Source organism: Arachis hypogaea, chromosome 15 (genome assembly GCF_003086295.3).
Source record: "Arachis hypogaea cultivar Tifrunner chromosome 15, arahy.Tifrunner.gnm2.J5K5, whole genome shotgun sequence".
Taxonomy (NCBI): domain Eukaryota; kingdom Viridiplantae; phylum Streptophyta; class Magnoliopsida; order Fabales; family Fabaceae; genus Arachis; species Arachis hypogaea.
The window spans coordinates 102,355,640-102,372,879 of NC_092050.1; the positions used below are offsets into that span (position 1 = coordinate 102,355,640).

At 40.9% G+C, this 17,240-nt stretch overlaps 1 non-coding gene across 1 annotated transcript; it reads right to left on the reverse strand.

The window, feature by feature from the left end:
* Nucleotides 1–9,326: 9,326 nt before the first annotated feature.
* On the reverse strand, nt 9,327–9,434 carry LOC112753016 (small nucleolar RNA R71). Its single transcript, XR_003177419.1, has one exon. It is a non-coding gene; the product is annotated as a small nucleolar RNA R71 (small nucleolar RNA).
* Between the last annotated feature and the right edge of the window lie 7,806 nt (nt 9,435–17,240).

Here is a 17,240-nt window from a genome sequence, read left to right on the forward strand (position 1 = left end):
ACTTGGACGACCCAGTGCACTTGCTGGTTAGTTGTATCGAAGTTGTGAACCATGGTATTGGCACCATGTTTTGGCGCCATTGCCAGGGAAAGAAAGAGCCATGAATTTTACATAATTAAAGTGTAATCACGATTACGCATACCAAGTTGCTCACGTTGCCAGGGATTGTTTGAGCCTGGACATCACAATTTCGTGCACCAGCTTCCTCTCTGGGGACACACCTACGGATAATTCCGTCTGCACATCTCTTAAAGAGATAGGGCTCATCCCACAAGTAGTACTTTGCATCAGTAACTAATTTTTTCTTTTGTATTCGATTGTACTCCTTGGGTATGAACCTTGCAGCTTTATAGTTTGCAATATCGGCAAACCATGGTGCTTCCTGAATGGCAAATAGATGCTCATGGGAACGTCTCAGAGATCTCAAGAAAGGGGAGGGACGTCCCTTCCACTGGCTCTATCCGGGACAGATGATCAGCTACTTGGTTCTCTGTCCCTTTTCTGTCTCTTATTTCTATATCAAACTCTTGCAGAAGCAATACCCATCTGATGAGCCTGGGTTTTGAATCCTGCTTTGTGAGTAGATACTTAAGAGCAGCATGGTCAGTGTACACAATCACCTTTGATCCTACTAAGTAGGATCTGAACTTGTCAATGGCGTAAACCACTGCAAGTAATTCCTTTTCTGTGGTTGTGTAATTTTTCTGGGCATCATTTAAAACGTGACTAGCATAATAAATGACATGCAGAAGCTTGTCATGCCTCTGTCCCAACACTGCACCAATGGCATGATCACTGGCATCACACATTAGCTCAAATGGTAATGTCCAGTCTGGTGCAGAAATAACTGGTGCTGTGACCAACTTAGCTTTCAGTGTTTCAAACGCCTGCAGGCATGCTGTGTCAAACACAAATGGCGTGTCAGCAGCTAGCAGATTGCTTAGAGGTTTTGCGATTTTTGAAAAATCCTTTATAAACCTCCTATAGAATCCTGCATGTCCTAGAAAGCTTCTGATTGCCTTAACATTGGCAGGTGGTGGTAATTTTTCAATTACCTCTATTTTTGCTTGATCCACCTCTATTCCCTTGTTTGAGATTTTATGCCCAAGAACAATTCCTTCAGTCACCATGAAGTGACACTTTTCCCAGTTTAAAACTAGATTGGTTTCTTGACATCTTTTCAGAACAAGTTTCAGGTGATCAAGACAGGAGCTGAATGAGTCTCCATATACTGAGAAGTCATCCATGAAGACTTCCATAAATTTTTCCACCATATCAGAGAAAATAGAGAGCATGCATCTCTGGAAGGTTGCAGGCGCATTACATAGCCCAAAGGGCATCCTTCTATAAGCAAACACTCCGGATGGACATGTGAATGCTATTTTCTCTTGATCCTGGGGATCTACTGCAATCTGGTTATAGCCTGAGTAGCCATCCAAAAAGCAGTAATAATCATGACTTGCTAGTCTTTCTAGCATCTGGTCTATGAATGGTAAAGGAAAATGATCCTTTCTGGTGGCTGTATTGAGCCTTTTGTAGTCAATACACATGCGCCACCCTGTAACTGTTCTTGTAGGAACCAGTTCATTTTTTTCATTATGAATCACTGTCATGCCTCTCTTTTTTGGGACGACTTGAACAGGGCTCACCCAGGGGCTATCAGAAATAGGATAAATAATCCCAGCCTCCAGTAATTTGGTGACCTCTTTCTGCACCACTTCCTTCATGGCTGGATTTAGCCGCCTCTGTGGTTGAACCACTGGTTTGGCATTGTCCTCCAATAGGATTTTGTGCATGCATCTAGCTGGGCTTATGCCCTTAAGGTCACCTATGGACCACCCAAGAGCTGTCTTGTGTGTCCTTAGCACTTGAATAAGTGCTTCCTCTTCCTGTGAATTTAAAGCAGAGCTTATGATCACTGGAAAAGTGTCACCTTCTCCTAGAAATGCATATTTCAAGGATGGTGGTAGTGGCTTGAGCTCGGTTTTAGGGGGTTTTTCCTCTTTCAGAAGAAAGTTTAGAGGCTCTTTCATGTCCCCTGAATCCTCCAAATCAGGCTGAACATCTTTAAAGATGTCTTCCAACTCTGATTCGAGACTCTCAGCCATGTTGATCTCTTCTACCAAAGAGTCAATGAGATCAACTTTCATGCAGTCTGCTGGTGTGTCTGGATGCTGCATGGCTTTGACAGCGTTCAACTTGAACTCATCATCATTGACTCTCAGGGTTATTTCCCCCTGTTGGACATCAATGAGGGATCGTCCAGTTGCTAGGAAGGGTCTTCCTAGAATGAGAGTAGCACTCTTGTGCTCCTCCATTTCCAGCACAACAAAGTCAGTAGGAAAGGCGAATGGCCCAACTCTGACAATCATGTCCTCAATCACGCCTGATGGGTATTTAGTGGAACCATCAGCAAGTTGGAGACATATCCGGGTTGGTTTAACTTCTTTAGTTAAGCCAAGCTTCCTGATAGTGGATGCAGGTATCAGGTTGATGCTTGCCCCAAGATCGCATAAAGCTGTCTTGGTGCAATCACCTTCTAATATGCATGGTATCAGAAAACTCCCACGGTCTTTAAGCTTTTCAGGAAAGCTTTTCAGAATGACTGCACTGCATTCTTCAGTGAGGAGAACTCTTTCTGTTTCTCTCCACTCCTTTTTATGACTCAAGATCTCTTTCATGAACTTGGCATAAGAAGGTATTTGCTCAAGTGCCTCTGCAAATGGAATCTTTATTTCAAGAGTCCTTAGATAATCTGTAAAGCGAGCAAATTGCTTATCCTGCTCCTCTTTCCGGAGTTTTTGAGGATAAGGTATCTTGGCTTTATATTCCTCAACCTTAGTGGTTAAAGAAGCCTTTTTAGAGGGGTTGCTATCAACACTTGTGTGTGTCTGATCCCTCACTGGCAATTGAGTGCCAGAGTCAGAAGCTGGAGTGACGTTAGACGCCAGCTCACTGTCTGTTCCTGGCGCCTGAACGCCAGAAGTGTGCCCATGTTGGGCGTTCAACGCTGAATTCTGCCCCATTTGGGCGTTCAACGCTAGATTCTTGCCCATTTCTGGCGTTGAACGCCAATCTTGCCTTGTTTCTGGCGCTGAACGCCAGTTTTGGGCATAGTCTGGGCGTTCAGCGCCAGCCTTCCACCCATTTTCTGGCGTTTTAGTGCCAGAATTATTTTTCCCTGGGCTCTTACTGTCCTCAGGTGAATCTTTGGTGGGTCGCTCATTTCTTGAATTTTTGATGCCTTGAGGTGGGGTATTTAGTGTTTTCCCACTCCTCAATTGAACTGCTTGACATTCTTCTGCTATTTGCCTTGATAGCTGCTGCTTTGTTTGCTTAAACTGTTCGTCCATATGTATATTAGCTATCCTTGTCTCCTGTAGCCTGTCCTTGAATTCAGCTAACTGCTTTGTTAGAAAATCCAATTGCTGATTGAATTCAGCAGCTTGTTTTACAGTACTGAATTCAGCAGTTACTGTTTTAACCTCTTCATTCATGGAAGGGTTGCTGCTTAGATACAGATGCTGATTCCTGGCAACTGTATCAATGAGCTCTTGAGCCTCTTCAATTGTCTTTCTCATATGGATAGATCCACCAGCTGAGTAATCTAGAGACATCTGAGCTCCTTCTGCAAGCCCATAGTAGAAGATGTCTAACTGAACCCACTCTGAAAACATTTCAGAGGGGCATTTTCGTAGCATCTCTCTGTATCTCTCCCAGGCATCATAAAGAGATTCATTATCTCCTTGTTTAAAGCCTTGGATGTCCAGCCTTAGCTGTGTCATCCTTTTTGGAGGAAAATACTGATTCAGGAATTTTTCTGTCAGCTGTTTCCATGTTCTTATGCTGGCCTTAGGTTAGTTATTTAACCACCTCTTAGCTTGATCTTTTACAGCAAATGGGAACAGTAATAGTCTGTAGACATCCTGATCTATTTCCTTATCATGTACTGTGTCAGCAATTTGTAGAAATTGTGCCAGAAACTCTGTAGGTTCTTCCTGTGGAAGACCGGAATACTGGCAACTTTGCTGCACCATGATAATGAGCTGAGGATTCAACTCAAAGCTACTGACTCCAATGGAGGGTATGCAGATACTACTCCCATATGAAGCAGTAGAGGGGTTAGAATATGACCCCAGAGTCCTCCTGGACTGTTCATCTCCAATTATGTCCATGATGGATATATGGATATAATCTTGGACTGATTTACCTTTTTAATTATTTTATTTTATGGAAAGAGGACAACTTAACCAAAAATAAAAATAACAAAAATTATGATTTTCGAAAAAGTGAGGGGAGAAAAAGTAGTTAGAAAGTTTTGAAAAAGATATGATTTGGAAAAGATTTTAAATTTTTTTTTTTTTTATAATTTTCGAAAATTTGTTTTGAAAGTGGAGAGAAAAGATATTTTTGAATTTAGTGAGGAAAGAGAAAAACAATAGGATAGCGCAAGATTTAAAATTTTTGGAGAAGGATTGAAGGGGGAAGGAACCCAAGGATTGAAGGGGGAAGGAACCAAGTAGTCATAGTTGAGTTTTCATCATGTTTTAATGTAGAACTTGGTGCACGAATTGTGAATCACACTTTTCACAACGCGTACCACTAACCAGCAAGTGCACTGGGTCGTCGAAGTAATACCTTACGTGAGTAAGGGTCGAATCCCACGGAGATTGTTGGTTTGAAGCAATCTATGGTTATCTTGTAAATCTTAGTCAGGAAGTCAATTATGTTTATCAGTTGAATTGTGAATAACCAAGAGAGCATAAATTAAAGGTTACTTGTTGTGCAGTAATGGAGAATATGTTGGAGTTTTGGAGATGCTTTGTCTTCTAAATCTCTGCTTTCCTCTGTCTTCTGATTCACGCACGCATGTCCTCCTATGGCAAGCTGTGTGTTGGTGGATCACCGTTGTCAATGGCTACCTTCCATCCTTCCAGTGAAAACTACGCTCACGCGCTCTGTCACAGCACGGCTAATCACCGGTTGGTTCTCGATCCGGTTGGAATAGGATTTACTATCCTTTTGCGTCTGTCACTAACGCCCAGCCTTCAGGAGTTTGAAGCTCGTCACAGTCATTCAATCCTTGAATCCTACTCGGAATACCACAGACAAGGTTTAGACTTTCCGGATTCTCATGAATGCCGCCATCAGTTCTAGCTTATACCATGGAGATTCTGATTAAGAGATCTCAGAGATACTCATTCAATCGGATATAGAACGGAGGTGGTTGTCAGGCACACGTTCATGGGTTGAGGAAGGTGATGAATGTCACGGATCATCACCTTCATCACAGTTAAGCGCGAATGAACATCTTAGATAGGAACAAGCGTGTTTGAATGGAAAACAAAAATACTTGCATTAATTCATCGAGACACAGCAGAGCTCCTCACCCCCAACAATGGGGTTTAGAGACTCATGCCGTCAGAGAATACAAAGTTTAGATCTGAAATGTCATGAGATACAAAATAAGTCTCTAAAAGTTGTTTAAATACTAAACTAGTAGCCTAGGCTTACAACAAATGAGTAAACTATGATGGATGATGCAGAGGCCCACTTCTGGGGCTCACTTGGTGTGTGCTGGGGCTGAGACTTAAGCAATTCACGTGCAGAGGCCATTTGTGGAGTTGAACGCCAGTTTTTATGCCAGTTTGGGCGTTCAACTCCAGCTTTTGATCCTTTTCTGGCGCTGGACGCCAGAATTGGGCAGAGGACTAGCGTTGAACGCCAGTTTACATCGTCTATCCTTGTGCAAAGTATGGACTATTATATATTGCTGGAAAGCCCTGGATGTCTACTTTCCAACGCAATTGGAAGCACGCCATTTCGAGTTCTGTAGCTCCAAAAAATCCACTTTGAGTGCAGGGAGGTCAGAATCCAACAGCATCAGCAGTCCTTTTTCAGCCTGAATCAGTTTTTGCTCAGCTCCTTCAATTTCAGCCAGAAATATACCTGAAATTACAGAAAAACACACAACTCATAGTAAAGTCCAGAAATATGAATTTTTCCTAAAAACTAATGGAAACAAACTAAAAACTAACTAACACATACTCAAAACTATATGAAATTAACCCCAAAAAGCGTATAAAATATCCGCTCATCAGAACTCTAGAGAGAGAGGCTCTCTCCTCTCTCTAGATTTAGGATAGAAATTAGGGTGAAGTTAGGTTAATCTCTCTCAAATTTATCTTTTAATTCTTATTTTGATTTCAATTCTCCTTATATTTTAGTGTTTGGTTGTCTTAATCTTCTTAGTTTCTCTTGTTAATTTCTTATTTTGCTCTCTTTTATGTTGATGAACAATTGTTTGATCTTGATTTCTTCTAATGCAATATTGTGTTTCCATGTCTTATTTTATGTTTACCTCACTTGTTATTGTGGATCTCTTGCTTGTGTTAGTTATGGGTTTCACTAATTCTTGCATTTTGTGATGTTTACTTTTATTGCACACTAGGTATTTGATAAAATGTTTCCACTAGTTTTTGAGTAGTTTTCTTGACTCTTGGCCTAGGCTAAGGGAATTGAGTGACCTTGAGTCATTGGATCTCATTGAATTGGTGATTTGAGAACCCTATGTGGTCAATTTGATAACCATTGACTCTAGCCTACTACTAAGTCAATTAGTGATGCCAGGGCATCTTAGCCTAGTTTTACTAGTCTTTTTCCTTTGTTTTTAATAGGTTTTATACACTTTCTTGAGTATAAGTAAGCTATTTGGGTAGAAATTCATGTGTACTTGGATTCAATCAACCATGAGTAAATTGATGCATTTTCATGAGGTTTTGTGCTATAATTTCTTATATGTCAAGGATAAGAAGAAGTCACATGATTTTAGCGTAGCTTTGATGCATTTGTTTATTGATGACAAGTGACCAAAAGGCTTGGAGGAAGGTTGAAAAAAGGGGATGGCAGGAATGGAAATGAAGGCAGCATTGAAAAGATCACGTTTGAGTTCACGTTTGCCTCAAACGTGAACTCAAACGTGGATAACAGCACAGCCACCCTGGAGGAGCTCAACGTTTGCGCTAACGTTTACCTCAAACGTGAAGTCAAACGTTGGCTCAAGAATACCCTGGAGGAGGAGCCACGTTTGCGCCAACATTTGCCTCAAACGTGAGGTCAAACGTTGGCTGAAGATTGCCTTAGGGAGGATCACGTTTGAGCTCATGTTTGACCTCAAACGTGAACTCAAACGTGAGTGACAGCAACAACCCGTTCTGCATAACGCCATCACATGAAGACGTTTGAGTCGACTGATAAACCACTATTTTATAGTTTATATTGTGTGGTTTTGTCATGATCCTTACCCACTTATTCATCAATTTAACATGCATTTAGATTTCCTTCCTAAATTCAGTACATGTTTGAAAATTGCTTCCTAGAGACTTTAATTATTTATTTTTAATTCTCCTTTATTCCATTCGACGCCGTGATCTGTGTGTTAAGTGTTTCAGACTTTATAGGGCATGAATGAGTTGGAGATTGGAAGGGAAGCTAGCAAAAATGGAAGGAACACAAGAATTTGAGGAGATAACCAACGAGAAGTGACGCAGTCGCATGGCTTGCGCGACCGCGCGAAGGAGCGCAATTCGCAGCGACGCGGTAGCGTGGATGACGCGAACGCGTGGAGAGGAAAAAGCGCAAGCGACGCGTCCGCATGGACGACGCGATCGCGTGACACGCGTGATCTGCATAATCTGCAGAATTCGATGGGGGCGATTTTGGACCTTATTTCGGCCCAGTTTTCGGCCCGAAACAGCAGACTAGAGTCAGAGGATATGCAAAAACAACAGACATTCATTCAGTAGTTTTAGATCTAGTTTTTCACTCTCTTAGGTTTTTCTCTCCAGTTTTTAGAATTTTAATTTTCAATTGGTCTTAGCATTGGAACAGTGAAAAGACTTGTTTCCTCATCAAGACTTCATCATTCTAGTTTGTTCTCTTAACTTGGTTCTATTTTTCCATGTTCTTTGTTATGTTCAATTTTGTCGTTCAGATACTTTTATGATTATTTAATGCAAGGATTATTTCTTTTTAATCCAATTTCAATTCCAATAATCATGTCCTCTTTTAATTCCCTTTCATGCGCTATGGATTCTTTATTTACAATGCGTGAGTAGTTTCCTTACTTGATGGGGAGTTGATTAAAAGGAACTCTTGAGTTGGAAGGATTGAAAGAAAATTTGTAATTGGGTTAAATGTTGGATTGCTATCCTGTCACCGACGCCAATCCCTTTGAACTAAGTGGGTTGCAACTTGTGAACAGATCTGGCATTCCCACTTGTTTGACTTTCCCTTACCTAGTAAGGATAACCAAACAGAACAACCATTAATTATAAATTAATCTTACAATCACACCATCAATGATAGAGATTCTAACCAATCAATTCCCAGTCAAGGCTTTTATTTATATTATTTAAAAATCCTCAATTTAAATTCCAATTTACTTAGCTCAACTTCTTGGAACATCTGATTAATAAAACAGCACACTTTTCTGCAACTCGTTGGGAGATGACCTGGGACTTAAAACTCCCAGTAAATTTAATTGAAATTCTCTGTGACACATTTCTAAATTGATAGGCAGATTTTCGGTGAGTTAAGAACTATACTTGCAACGTAACCATTTTAATAAATTTTTAATTCACCAACTTCTGCTTCCCATCAATTTTTGGCGCCGCTGCCGGGGAGTTGCAATAGAGTGCTAATTTTATTAATTAGAATTTATTTATTTGCAATTTTATTTAATTTTGCTATTATGAGCTGCATGTTTCTTCCGTCAAATGACGCGTTCACTTCCTGATCCGCGCTTGCTAATATTCGATCCTGAAATTGAAAGGACTATTTCACGAATAAGGCGAGAACAGCGTAGGTTAGCCCACTCTAAGGGCGGATCTGAAAGTAAATCTGAGGAAGAAACCAGCCCCCGTTCTACTGATTCGGTTGTTTTACGTGCAGAAAACATGACAGCTAGAAGAGTTACCATTCAGGAGGAAGGAGCTCCTGATTTTACAATGCAACAGTTTCAAGCGCATCATCCAGCAGTAGCTACGGATTTTGAAATGAAGACCACACTGCTAAATTTGATACCCAAGTTTCATGGCCTACCTGCTCAAGAGCCTATCAAGCACTTGAGAGATTTCCGGGCAGCCTGTTCTACTGTCAGGCGTGATGGCACTGATGAAACTTCAATTCTGCTGAAAGCTTTCCCATTCTCTCTTGAGGGAAAAGCAAGAGAGCGGTACTACACTCAACCTCTAGCAAATGTATCCAACTGGGATACACTCAGAAAGGAGTTTCTGGAGAAATTCTTTCCATCTGAAGTTACTGATAAACTGAGGAAGGATATCTCTACAATTGTTCAGGATGACAATGAGACTCTCTTTGAATACTGGGAGCGCTTCAATAATCTTCTGGAAGCATGCCCCCACCACATGATTGACAAGATCGTGCTACTCAGGTATATCACACAAGGTATGAGGCCCCAAGATAAGACCACATTGGAAAGTGCCAGCAATGGGTCTATGAAGAAGTACAAGACCACTGATGAAGCTTGGCAATTGATCAGTGATTTAGCTGAATCTACTCGGAACCACAGACAGAAGCAAGGTCATTCAAAAGCCGTTGCAGAAGTATCTTCTGGCATAGAGACTGCTGCTCTAAATCGAAGCATCTGTGAGATGACCAACCTGCTGAAGCAAATGCAGTTGAGTCAACAAGTTCAGCAAACTCAACCGCAGCAAAACCAACAACTAGTTCCACAAAGAATTTGCAGAATTTGTGCTGATTACAGCCATTACACTGATGAATGCCCGCAGCTCCAACAAGAAGACAACATGGTGGCATCCACTCACAACTTCTATGACCGCCCCAACCAAGGGTACAATCAAAGTGGAAATAATAACCATGGATGGCAGGACAATTCAAACCAGAATTGGAGAGACAACAAAAATAGGGGAGGCAGAGATAACCAGAAAAATTAGAGGTGGAATAATAACAACAACAGGCAACAAAATTAACCTTACCGAGCACCTCACCTGAGGCAAAACCAAGGACCACCGAACAATCAGCAGCAAACCTCTCAATTTACTCATTCTTCTGTATCTTCTAATGAAGATTTATTACAAGCTTTTGAGAAAAGACAACTGGCCATGGAAAATACCATCGTGAATAGTATTAACGCCAGTCTGAATGGTTTCACCTCTATATATGATGTTTTAAGGCTTCCTCCCTTAAAAAGGTCGGCAGCTCGCTTTGTGTTAGCAGATAAAAGCATTATTACAGTGGCTGGAGTTGCTGAAGATGTTTTGGTGAACATTAAAGGGCTCACATTTCTCACTGATTTTTATATCTTGGAGATGCCCCATAATGATTCAGATAAGCCATCATCAATCCTACTTCGAAGACCATTCCTGAAGACATCAAAATTCAAATTGGATGCTTTTTCAGGAACATACTTGATGAGCGGATATTTTATACGCTTTTTGGGGATAATTTCATATAGTTTAGAGTATGTTTTAGTTAGTTTTTAGTCTATTTCTAGTAGTTTTTAGGAAAAATTCATATTTCTGGACTTTACTATGAGTTGTGTGTTTTTCTGTAATTTCAGATATTTTTCTGGCTGAAATTGAAGGAGCTGAGCAAAAATCTGATTCAGGCTGAAAAAGGACTGCTGATGCTGTTGGATTCTGACCTCCCTGCACTCAAAGTGGATTTTCTGGAGCTACAGAACTCGAAATGGCGTGCTTCCAATTGCGTTGGAAAGTAGACATCCAGGGCTTTCCAGAAATATATAATAGTCCATACTTTGCACAATAATAGACGACGTAAACTGGCGTTCAACGCCAGTCCTCTGCCCAATTCTGGCGTCCAGCGCCAGAAAAGGATCAAAAACTGGAGTTGAACGCCCAAACTGGCACAAAACTGGCGTTCAACTCCACAAATAGCCTCTGCACGTGGATTGCTTAAAGTCTCAGCCCCAGCACACACCAAGTGGGCCCCAGCACACCAAGTGGGCCCCAGAAGTGGATCTCTGCATCATCCATCATAGTCCACTCATATTTTGTAACCCTAGGCTACTAGTTTAGTATTTAAACAACTTTTAGAGACTTATTTTGGATCTCATGACATTTCAGATCTAAACTTTGTATTCTCTGACGGCATGAGTCTCTAAACCCCATTGTTGGGGGTGAGGAGCTCTGCTGTGTCTCAATGAATTAATGCAAGTATTTCTGTTTTCCATTCAAGCACGCTTGTTCCTATCTAAGATGTTCATTCGCGCTTAACTGTGATGAAGGTGATGATCCGTGACATTCATCACCTTCCTCAAACCATGAACGTGTGCCTGACAACCACCTCCGTTCTATATCCAATTGAATGAGTATCTCTTAGATTCCTTAATCAGAATCTCCGTGGTATAAGCTAGAACTGATGGCGGCATTCATGAGAATCCGGAAAGTCTAAACCTTGTCTGTGGTATTCCGAGTAGGATTCAGTGATTGAATGACTGTGACGAGCTTCAAACTCCTGAAGGCTGGGCGTTAGTGACAGACGCAAAAGGATAGTAAGTCCTATTCCAACCGGATCGAGAACCAACCGGTGATTAGCCGTGCTGTGACAGAGCGCGTGAGCATAGTTTTCACTGGAAGGATGGAAGGTAGCCATTGACAACGGTGATCCACCAACACACAGCTTGCCATAGGGGGACGTGCGTGCGTGAATCAGAAGACAGAGGAAAGCAGAGATTCAGAGGACAAAGCATCTCCAAAACTCCAACATATTCTCCATTACTGCATAACAAGTAACCTTTAATCCATGCTCTATTGTTTATTTGCAATTCAACTGATAAACATAATTGACTTCCTGACTAAGATTTACAAGATAACCATAGATTGCTTCAAACCAACAATCTCCGTGGGATTCGACCCTTACTCACGTGAGGTATTACTTGGACAACCCAGTGCACTTGCTTGTTAGTGGTACGCGTTGTGAAAAGTGTGATTCACAATTCGTGCTACCAAGTTTTTGGCACCGTTGCCGGGGATTGTTCGTGTTTGAACAACTGACGGATTATTTTGTTGCTTAGATTAGGAAAAATCTTCTCTTTTTTGGTTTAGAGTCTTTTATTATTTATCCCTTGTTAAAACACTTTAAATTTATAGCTCAGTTAATTAGAACGTGGTGTCTATGTTCATGGTAATTGGCTATCATATTTTAAAAAAAAAAAACCTTTTTCAAAAATAATTTTTCTATTAAATCCTGTGCCAAACTTTAATAAGGTCCCATAACTCATTTGGCTAGAACATTAATTTGATTGGGTTAGAATCTTTTATACTCTTTTTAAAAAACCTTTTTCAAAAATAATTTTTCTATTAAATCCTGTGCCAAACTTTAAGTTTGGTGTTTTCAAAAATAATTTTTCTTAAAATTTTTTTTTGAAGGTCCCATAACTCATTTGGCTAGAACATTAATTTGATTGGGTTAGAATCTTTTATACTCTTTTCAAAACCTTCTTTTTCAAAAATATTTTTTCTAGTAAATCTTGTGCCAAACTTTAAGTTTGGTGTTTTCTTGTTGATTCCCCTTTGATTTTCGAAAATTTTGGTTTGGTTTTCTAAAAATTTTAAGTTTGGTGTTCTTCCTTCATGTTCTTGTGTTCTTGTGAGTCTTCAAAGTGTTCTTGAGTTTCCTTGTGTCTTGATCTTAAAATTTTTAAGTTTGGTGTTCCTTGGTGTTTTCCCTCCAAATTTTTCGAAAACAAAGAGCATTAGATCTAAAAATTTTAAATCTTGTACTATCTTATTGTTTTTCTCTCTCCTCACTAAATTCAAAAATATCTTTTCAAAATATCTTTTCTAACTTCCTATCTTTTCAAAATTTGTTTCAACTAACTAACCAACTTTTTGTTTGTTTCTTAACTTTTTCAAAACTACGTAACTAACTCTCTCTCTCTCAAATTTTCGAAAATATCTCCCCTCTTTTTCAAAAATTTCGTTTATTTTAACTAATTATTTTTAAATTTTTTTTACGAAAAAAAAAATATTTTTTTCAAAATTCAAATTCTTTTTAGTTATTTTATTTTATTTAAGTATTTACTTCTTATAAAATAAAATAAATAAAAAGGTAAATCAGTCCAAGTTATATCCATAGATCCATCATAGACATCAGTGGAGATGGACAGTCCAGGAGGACTTTGGGGTCATATTCTAACCCCTCTACTGCTTCGTATGGGAGTAGCATATGCATACCCTCCGTTGGAGTTAGTAGCTTTGAGTTGAATCCTCAGCTCATTATCATGGTGCAGCAAAGTTGCCAGTATTCCGGTCTTCCACAGGAAGAACCTACAGAGTTTCTGGCACAATTTTTACAAATTGCTGACACAGTACATGATAAGGAAATAGATCAGGATGTCTACAGACTATTACTGTTTCCATTTGCTGTAAAAGATCAAGCCAAGAGGTGGTTAAATAACCAACCAAAGGCCAGCATAAGAACATGGAAACAGCTGACAGAAAAATTCCTGAATCAATATTTCCCTCCAAAAAGGATGACACAGCTAAGGCTGGACATCCAAGGCTTTAAACAAGGAGATAATGAATCTCTTTATGATGCCTGGGAGAGATACAGAGAGATGCTACGAAAATGCCCCTCTGAAATGTTTTCAGAGTGGGTTCAGTTAGACATCTTCTACTATGGGCTTGCAGAAGGAGCTCAGATGTCTTTAGATTACTCAGCTGGTGGATCTATCCATATGAGAAAGACAATCGAAGAGGCTCAAGAGCTCATTGATACAGTTGCCAGGAATCAGCATCTGTATCTAAGCAGCAACCCTTCCATGAATGAAGAGGTTAAAACAGTAACTGCTGAATTCAGTACTGTAAAACAAGCTGCTGAATTCAATCAGCAATTAGATTTTCTAACAAAGCAGCTAGCTGAATTCAAAGACAGGTTACAGGAGACAAGGATGGCTAATATACATATGGAAGAACAGTTTAAGCAAACAAAGCAGCAGCTATCAAAGCAAATAGCAGAAGAATGCCAAGCAGTTCAATTAAGAAGTGGGAAAACATTAAATACCCCACCTCAAGGCATCAAAAATTCAAGAAATAAGCAACCCACCATAGATTCCCCGGAGGACAGTAAGAGCCCAGGGAAAATAATTCTGGCACTAAAACGCCAGAAAATGGGTGGAAGGCTGGCGCTGAACGCCCAGACCATGCCCAAAACTGGCGTTCAGCGCCAGAAACAAGGCAGGATTGGCGTTCAACGCCAGAAATGGGCAAGAATCTGGCGTTGAACGCCCAACAGGAGCACAGTTCTGGCGTTCAGGCGCCAGGAACAGACAGTGAGCTGGCGTCTAACGTCACTCCAGCTTCTGACTCTGGCATTCAATTGCCAGTGAGGGATCAGACACACACAAGTGCTGACAACAACCCCTCTAAAAAGGCTTCTTTAACCACTAAGGTTGAGGAATATAAAGCCAAGATACCTTATCCTCAAAAACTCCGGAAAGAGGAGCAGGATAAGCAATTTGCTCGCTTTGCAGATTATCTAAGGACTCTTGAAATAAAGATTCCATTTGCAGAGGCACTTGAGCAAATACCTTCTTATGCCAAGTTCATGAAAGAGATCTTGAGTCATAAAAAGGAGTGGAGAGAAACAGAAAGAGTTCTCCTCACTGAAGAATGCAGTGCAGTCATTCTGAAAAGCTTTCCTGAAAAGCTTAAAGACCCTGGGAGTTTTCTGATACCATGCATATTAGAAGGTGATTGCACCAAGACAGCTTTATGCGATCTTGGGGCAAGCATCAACCTAATACCTGCATCCACTATCAGGAAGCTTGGCTTAACTGAAGAAGTTAAACCAACCCGGATATGTCTCCAACTTGCTGATGGTTCCACTAAATACCCATCAGGCGTGATTGAGGACATGATTGTCAGAGTTGGGCCATTCGCCTTTCCCACTGACTTTGTTGTGCTGGAAATGGAGGAGCACAAGAGTGCTACTCTCATTCTAGGAAGACCCTTCCTAGCAACTGGACGATCCCTCATTGACGTCCAGCAGGGGAAATAACCCTGAGAGTCAACGATGACGAGTTCAAGTTGAACGCTGTCAAAGCCATGCAGCATCCAGACACATCAACAGACTGCATGAAAGTTGACCTTATTGACTCTTTGGTAGAAGAGATCAACATGGCTGAGAGTCTCGAATCAGAGTTGGAAAACATCTTTAAAGATGTTCAGCCTGATTTGGAGGATTCAGGGGACATGAAAGAGCCTCTGAACTTTCTTCTGAAAGAGGAAAAGCCTCCTAAACCAGAGCTCAAGCCACTGCCACCATCCTTGAAATATGCATTTCTAGGAGAAGGTGACACTTTTCCAGTGATCATAAGCTCTGCTTTAAATTCACAGGAATAGGAAGCACTTATTCAAGTGCTAAGGACACACAAGACAGCTCTTAGGTGGTCCATAGGTGACCTTAAGGGCATAAGCCCAGCTAGATGCATGCACAAAATCCTATTGGAGGATAATGCCAAACCAGTGGTTCAACCACAGAGGCGGCTAAATCCAGCCATAAAGGAAGTGGTGCAGAAAGAGGTCACCAAATTACTAGAGGCTGAGATTATTTATCCCATTTCTGATAGCCCCTGGGTGAGCCCTGTTCAAGTCGTCCCAAAAAAGGGAGGCATGACAGTGATTCATAATGAAAAAAATGAACTGGTTCCTACAAGAACAGTTACAGGGTGGCGCATGTGTATTGACTACAGAAGGCTCAATACAGCCACCAGAAAGGATCATTTTCCTTTACCATTCATAGACCAGATGCTAGAGAGACTAGCAGGTCATGATTATTACTGCTTTTTGGATGGCTACTTAGGCTATAACCAGATTGCAGTAGATCCCCAGGATCAAGAGAAAACAGCATTCACATGTCCATCCGGAGTGTTTGCTTACAGAAGGATGCCCTTTGGGCTATGCAATGCACCTGCAACCTTCCAGAGATGCATGCTCTCTATTTTCTCTGATATGGTGGAAAAATTTCTGGAAGTCTTCATGGATGACTTCTCAGTATATGGAGACTCATTCAGCTCCTGTCTTGATCACTTGAAACTTGTTCTGAAAAGATGCCAAGAAACCAACCTAGTTTTAAACTGGGAAAAGTGTCACTTCATGGTGACTGAAGGAATTGTTCTTGGGCATAAGATCTCAAACAAGGGAATAGAGGTGGATCAAGCAAAAATAGAGGTAATTGAAAAATTACCACCACCTGCCAATGTTAAGGCAATCAGAAGCTTTCTGGGGCATGCAGGATTCTATAGGAGGTTTATAAAGGATTTTTCAAAAATCGCAAAACCTCTAAGCAATCTGCTAGCTGCTGACACGCCATTTGTGTTTGACACAGCATGCCTGCAGGCGTTTGAAACGCTGAAAGCTAAGCTGGTCACAGCACCAGTCATTTCTGCACCAGACTGGACATTGCCATTTGAGTTAATGTGTGATGCCAGTGATCATGCCATTGGTGCAGTATTGGGACAGAGGCATGACAAGCTTCTGCATGTCATTTATTATGCCAGCCGCGTTTTAAATGATGCCCAGAAAAATTACACAACCACAGAAAAGGAATTACTTGCAGTGGTTTACGCCATTGACAAGTTCAGATCCTACTTAGTAGGATCAAAGGTGATTGTGTACACTGACCATGCTGCTCTTAAGTATCTACTCACAAAGCAGGATTCAAAACCCAGGCTCATCAGATGGGTATTGCTTCTGCAAGAGTTTGATATAGAAATAAGAGACAGAAAAGGGACAGAGAACCAAGTGGCTGATCATCTGTCCCGGATAGAGCCAGTGGAAGGGACGTCCCTCCCCTTCCTTGAGATCTCTGAGACGTTCCCTGATGAGCATCTATTTGCCATTCAGGAAGCACCATGGTTTGCCGATATTGCAAACTATAAAGCTGCAAGGTTCATACCCAAGGAGTACAATAGAATACAAAAGAAGAAATTAGTTACTGATGCAAAGTACTACTTGTGGGATGAACCCTATCTCTTTAAGAGATGTGCAGACGGAATTATCCGTAGGTGTGTCCCCAGAGAGGAAGCACAGAGAATCCTATGGCATTGCCACGGATCTCAATATGGAGGCCATTTCGGAGGTGAGCGAACAGCTACCAAAGTCCTCCAATGTGGCTTCTATTGGCCCACACTCTATAAAGATTCCCGAGAGTTTGTACGTAATTGTGACAGT